Source organism: Silene latifolia, chromosome X (genome assembly GCF_048544455.1).
Source record: "Silene latifolia isolate original U9 population chromosome X, ASM4854445v1, whole genome shotgun sequence".
In the NCBI taxonomy this organism is placed as follows: domain Eukaryota; kingdom Viridiplantae; phylum Streptophyta; class Magnoliopsida; order Caryophyllales; family Caryophyllaceae; genus Silene; species Silene latifolia.
Genome location: NC_133537.1, coordinates 40,162,069 through 40,168,987, shown reverse-complemented (window position 1 = coordinate 40,168,987; position 6,919 = coordinate 40,162,069). Strand labels below are relative to the sequence as shown.

The 6,919-nt window shown below is 37.7% G+C and overlaps 1 long non-coding RNA gene across 1 annotated transcript; it reads right to left on the bottom strand.

Moving 5' to 3' along the window:
* Positions 1-481: 481 nt before the first annotated feature.
* Positions 482-5,841, bottom strand: LOC141621359 (uncharacterized). Its single transcript, XR_012532256.1, has 3 exons — positions 5,694-5,841; positions 5,486-5,595; positions 482-611 (listed from the first exon to the last, which is right to left on the bottom strand). It is a non-coding gene; the product is annotated as an uncharacterized LOC141621359 (long non-coding RNA).
* Positions 5,842-6,919: the final 1,078 nt, after the last annotated feature.

Sequence of the window (6,919 nt, the reverse complement as noted above, 5' to 3'; positions counted from 1 at the left end):
TGAAAGAACGAAACAAGTATAATAATAAATAGAGGATGAAATGCACGATGTCATAGTAAATACATTAATGAAAATGAACGAGAAATAGGGAAAGTTAACATTCAATGTTATAAAAACTTGATAAACATTTTTAACAAGTCCATTTATATAATGACCTCTCACTAAATTATATAAATGATTCCAAGATCCGTCTTTAGACAAAAATAGGCATCGCTTGGGCAAAATATCCCATAATTGTGACACCCTCATTCATTGCGGAAAAGTAAACACATAATTCTAGATAAAAACTGCATGGATATGTTTGTAATAGGTTCATTTGGGCAAAAACCTGTAATTTTCAAAAGTCGAAACGAAACTCGAACCTCGTTATAAAAATATCCAAATGGGAAGGTGTCAAACATGCAAGGTCTAAAATGAATCTCATAAATAAAACATCGCTAAAGTCGCGAAATAAAGTTATACAACCCAAATATGAAAAAGGGAGACATATGTCCCTAAAAAGTATAAAACATAAAAAGTGTGTAAGGGTCACAATAAAATAAAGCCAATCTAGGTCCCAAGGTTACTTTGCTCGCTAGCTCGTCCATGTACCCCATATATGCATCACTTACCTGTCAATCGCATTTTATACAAATACGAAAGCCACGGTCAAGGGGAGTAACTTCGAGTTCTCCCGACCACGAAATGTCATAATTAATATAACATGTAAACATAAGAATATGAATATGAATAACACATAGCCTTAGCATATAGATGCTAGACAATCGTACTCATCATGTGAACAACAATATAACAACACATAGTCCTAGCATATGAATACTAGACCGACTCATACTACACTATCATGTGAATCACATAACATCCAGGAATCCAAACTCTATCAACCATAGCCGGCTTGCATCTCACCTTCTATGATTCATAGAATCATCAACAAGAAAGGACAATATATCTAGAGACAGGCATAAGTTCCTAGTACAGTCAATAGTCACTCTGTAACTCGAGTCTATACCACGAGTAAGGTAAACACCCTTGTGGACAAGGCCCTCGGGAACTGCGTCCGCGGGATCCACACTAGGCATAATCGACTCGAGGTTCTTTCGAATCGAATTAAGACAAATTAGAGTCGCCACCAAGTTTTTTGGGAACTTGGAACCGTTCAAGTCAACTTTACACCTTTCATCGAAAAGCATAAAGCCAATCGACTACGAGTGATTAAAGATAAAGACTTGTACCCTATATCACTCGATTAGAATGACTCTCGTAATCCAATGGTATTTAGACGGATCCGCAAACCACAGATCTTGAGTAAGGGGTGAGGGTACGTGTTAGGAAGCCCGTAAGGACACCTAACCCCGCCCGTCAATAACGGCCTCTACTAAGTCAAGTGTCGGATTTCAAACAAGGTCATAGCTACTACGATATATGATATGCAAGCATCGTTTTAAAAACCCTAACATGTGACAACAATTTCTATGTCGTTTTAGATGCAACTAAACTAACTTTGTCAAAGTTGTAATTTAGCATGTGGGTTGATTGATCTAACAACATATAAATGAAACAAACAAGGCTTGATGGGAATGGGGGAGCCGTTGGGATCTATCCTATTACAACCCAGGCATTTCATGCCGACGCAACAAGAAATTAAAGATACAACTCGATCTAAAATACAACGCTACACACACGACGCAAAACACGGCCATTCGGCCTAGGATACCGTGCACAAAGGGGTGGCCCACGGCTCACATGACTCACGGCCTTGGGTCACTCCTCGTGATGTGTGCTTTCACTTAATCTTATCGAATTAGACATTGGGTCACGCACCAAAGCATGCATTAGCATAAACCGGGCCATGTTGCTTTAAACAACATGCGCTTTACTACGCTCTCACTTGCATTGGGGTACAACCGTCTAACCAAACAAGACTAAGGTTTTTGAAAGAGGTTTTGACTCGATAAAAGAAAACTAACTTGAAAATTACAACTCGATGAACAAACGATAAATTACAAGCGACAAAACAAATAAAGAACGAACGATGCAAAAACAAACGAAACAAGAAAGGCCAAAGGCCACGGCCAAACCTAGGTCCTAGGTCAGGTTCATTAGGTTAGATAGATTGATTGCGAAACAAGTTCGAAAACGGGCTAGAAAACAAGTTAGAAACGACGTTGATCGATTTGAAAAGATACCTTACAAATGCGCATTCTACACGGCCTAAAGGGGTCCAATTAGGTCAAGTTTGCTAATTAATTTAACTCATCGAGTGTTAATAAGAAGGTGCTAATCACGCACTCTTATACTAACGAGAAATTAGGTGAAAGAGAGAGATGCGTTCAATTAAGTTACAGAATCGTCAGTTGATTTTTAAAGCTATGTCGATGTACCCTAATGTGTCTAATTAGGTTATTAAATTGATCTAATGTCATCTAAACGAGTTATAAGTTAACAATCAGAGGTCATACTAACATGTGAATGGTCCTAAGGGGGATCGAATTACACGAGAGAAGAGGAGATGTCAAAAGCGAAGAACGAAGTTAAAATTTGTTTTATTAATGCCCTACCTTGAACACGGGGATATGTAAATGAGACGGGGGTGTACGACCGACTGATGTAGCGGTTTCTTTCCCATCTCAAGTCAACGCGGGTGTTCATGGTGGTACTTTAACTCATACTCGGACTAAACTAGTTTCATAGTTAATTAAACAATCGATAAACAAAAACGATAAACGAATAAAAACAAACTATAAAAAACAAACATAAAAAAAAACGAAATAAAAGGGAGAAAGAGGAGGATTTGATGCACCCTCAACCTACATGTATCGTTGACACCGTCTTGGGTCATAATCGATGGTAGATTTTATCTCGAGAGGCCGTCGTCGACGAAGAAACAAAGCTAACACGCGTTTTTATCGAATCTGGACAGCAACTTTCGAACAGCGATTTCTCCCTCGTTTCACGATGAAAATTCGATTTAAAAGATGTTTTGAAAACTAGAAAGAGAGGAGAACAGATATCTTAAAGCAACCGCTGCTCGTTTTGAGTTATTGGGCACGAAAAATGAGCACAAACAGAACTGGACATACAGGAACAAACCGCGAAAACAGAGTCTATAACACTCTGTTTTTCGAGGGATTTCGTGTACTCTCAAGGGCAATTTGGCTCTTAAATCTTTGTCTAATGTGTAGATGGATGTTATATGGTTAATTAGGAACAAGAAACTCGAGTTTTGATGGAGGTTTGAAGGAGGAACAAATTGTTTTTCGAAGAGGACACACAAACTGTTTCAGTTTGGATGTCGGTTTTGTGGAAGGTTTTTGAGAGGCAATTAGGGTTCGTTTCTGAGGTTTAAAGCTTGTGAGTGAAGGTAGGATGTATGGAGAACTTAGAGGAATGAATGTATGGTGAAGGGTGGGTATTTATAAGGAGTTAAAGTAGGGTAAAAGGGAGGAGAGGCAGACGGGCTCGGCTGAGCATAGCTGCTGTCCAGCAGCTTTTGGGGGGTTTTCTAGGGTTCGTATGGAGGGTTTTCTTGGTGGTTAAGGTAAGGTAATATGGGTAGGATATTAGGGTATGGGTTAGGGTTAATGGGCACGGGTTTTGGTGGTATTTGGAGCGGGTTTTGGGCTCGGGATTGAGCTGCAAAACAGGGGGGCTGCTTTGTGTATGCGGGCTGGTTGGGGGTGATTTGGGACGAGATTTGGGCCATGGTTATGGGGTTCGAACTGGGGTGGATGGGTGGAGGCTTAGGCTGATTAGTGTACTCGAGATTCGTGCCAACTCGTAAAGAAAACGGGCTCAAAAACCGAGCTAAAATCGCGCTCCAAAACGCGTGGTTGAAACGAGTTTTTCTCGATTTTTAAATTGATTTTTCAAATCAATTAACACATTAAAATAAATGATTTTTCAAATCAAATATACTCATAAAATGATTTTTCAAATCAAATATTTATTTTATTTTCAATAAAATAAACTCAAGAAAATAAATTCAAAACAAAATAAAATGAATTCACCTTAAAAAAGCTTTAATTTAAATATCATTTAAATTAAAATACTCCGTCGACAACGCTCATTCTACATCGTAAAACGAACCCAAATAATGACAATGACAACTAAAGAATACATGTGTCCTATCATCATCGGGTGTTTGTCGGGTTCTCTATAAATTCCAATATCGACGGATACGGGTATCTACAACCCTAGTCCTAAACCTGCGCAGACCTAGCGACATGCGGAAAGTACCGCATCCAAGACCCATGATCACATACATGAGTACCCCTAAGGAGTCCACCAAAGGGTTGGCTAGTACTTAAGCTGACCACATACTTCTAAGAGTACGTCAGGAGGTCATGCCCTAACTTGGATATAAGCCCACCAAGCTAAGACACAAAGGCTATTAAGCTGTGAACATACACTCGTCAAAGACTATATGGGCCTATCGATGACGAAGGCCGAAATACTCACCCAGGACCTAGTCCCAGCTTGAATACTTTAGCCCACACCACACAAGACAAGTAGGACACCCAATTAACCATAAGAGGGGCAAAGAGTCCAAACTTGCACACACACAAATGATCATACACACCCTAGCATATGAAAGACTACGCAAGAGCATATTCAGCTGACAATCCAACAATATCTCCAATATCAATAATAATACAAATTCCAGCTAACCAACAGTACCATAATCCATGAGAACAAGCTAAAATGGCAGAGAGGCAACAAGACTCAAGCATAAGGCATCCAAAGCATCCAACAACCAACATGTGAAATGATAATTACAAATATCAAGGCATAACATAAAACATCCAATAACAACCAATCTCACCTCAAAGACAATCCCTCGACCCAAGTCCCGCGACGGGTCATTGGTCAAATCGAGGTTGACCGGTTTAAACCTAGTTTGACCAAACTCGTTCGGTCAATCTGGCCCAGCTCAGAGTCTTGGCCTACTTTGGCCCAAATCACAAAATTCATCACAATATCATTCTCATGCTATTTCCAATTTCTATCATGTGAACACTATCAACATAAAGAAAAACATTCCAACTTACAAAATAACTAATTCCACAAAATTCTCGCATAATAAAATAGCATAAATAACCGTCTCACACAAGGTTAAACTTTTCTATAAATTTTAATCGATAAAACGACGTCATTTACTCATACGGACTCCGAATTGAGTGATTCAAGTGGCTAAACCACCTAATTTTTCGATGCCGTTCAATCTATCATATTTTTGGAAACATGGGAAACCGTCTCGGTCCGGTACTGACGCGTTCCAGCCCACACGCGGACTTGTCACAACACATAATTCCTCATCCAAATTTGTTCCAAACAATAATATACAAATGGGTAACATAAATTAAACATAAGCATGCTCATATTACTCCATTCATTCAATTATCAACAAGATCGTCTCAAACAACAACAAACAACAAATACAACTTCTAATGTGACATTAATTCGTCGAGTAACTTGGAATAGCTACCTTAAGCTAGCAAAGAGACAAGTAATAACTTGAGAAAGCTTCTAAAACCCAAAATTACTCTTCATCTTCAACAACATATGAGTCACCTAACTCATCTTCAAATTCTTCACCTATAAGAACAACAAAAACACAATTATTAAGCTTTAAATTCGAAACCCTAAAAGACGAGTCTTAAAACAAAATTGGGGGAAATGAAAATAAATCTTACTACTAGATGAGGATTGAAGAGAGGATTCCAAATATATAATTTTTATGAGATTTGGTGGAGAAATGAAGGATTTATGAAGGATTTAGGGATTGTAAGGAGGTTATTTTGATAGATTTTTGGTGTTTGATGAAAGGAAGAGAGAGAGTGAATTATGGAGGAAATGAAAGATGAAGATGAGACCCATGGAGTATGGAGGGTGCATGGTTTGGGGTAGGGTGTTTGGGTGAGTTTCAATTGTTTACGTTTTGGTTCGTTTCGACGGAAATTAGAAATATTCGTCGAACGCGATTTCCGAGAAAATTAAAGTTCTTAAACACGATTTTACTAAAAGATTAAGTACTCATGTGCCCAATATCCAAACTCGTTTACCCAACGACCGTAAGAAATGGGAAAATCCCAATTTTACGACTTTTATCCGAAATCTATTTTATCAAGGGAAAAGGTTTAAATATAGTTTAAATCACTTTTAAATATTTCTAAACTATCAAAAATAATTACATTTATTCAAAATAAAATAAGATTATATTTTATCAAATAAATTTTATTTCAAATAAATTAATATAAAATTAAAATAGATTAAAATATTACTTTTAAAATATAATAAAGGTCTTCACATTTACGGGATGTTACAATCATCCCTCCTTTTAAGAAGTTTCGTCCCCGAAACTTAGAAGAAGGAACATTGTATATATGTAGGTCTATCTCCTTAAAATCAAGTAAACAAAATCTTCAAAATATGGACATATGAAGTATAAGTGTCTTTTCAATGGAACGGAAAATCCTCGTCGGCCGTTCAAGAACATCAACATTCCAAATCAAAGACATAAAAATATATATTTTTACACCAACAAATGAGAAAACCAATTATCGGACGTCTCCAATAACGAGCTTTACCACTCATTGACGTTAAAACCAGTGGAAAACAACAAAGCATTTTCAAAAATCTTTAGTTCGAAACTCTATAAAAAGGATAATAACTCCACTAGCTATGACCAAACTCTAACTACGACTTTTAAACAACTAAGCAAGGACTACTAACGCGGAGGGTATTTAAGAGAAGGAGAGAAACACTCGAAAGGATAGCTAAAACTCACAAGAATTAGATAAAGGAAAGAGGATTACCTCACGAGAAAAGTTCGGGATATTTAGCTAACATAGAGGATTCAGGCTCCCAAGTTTCTTTTTCGACATTTCCACAACGCCAAAGTATACGAACTAGGGGCACC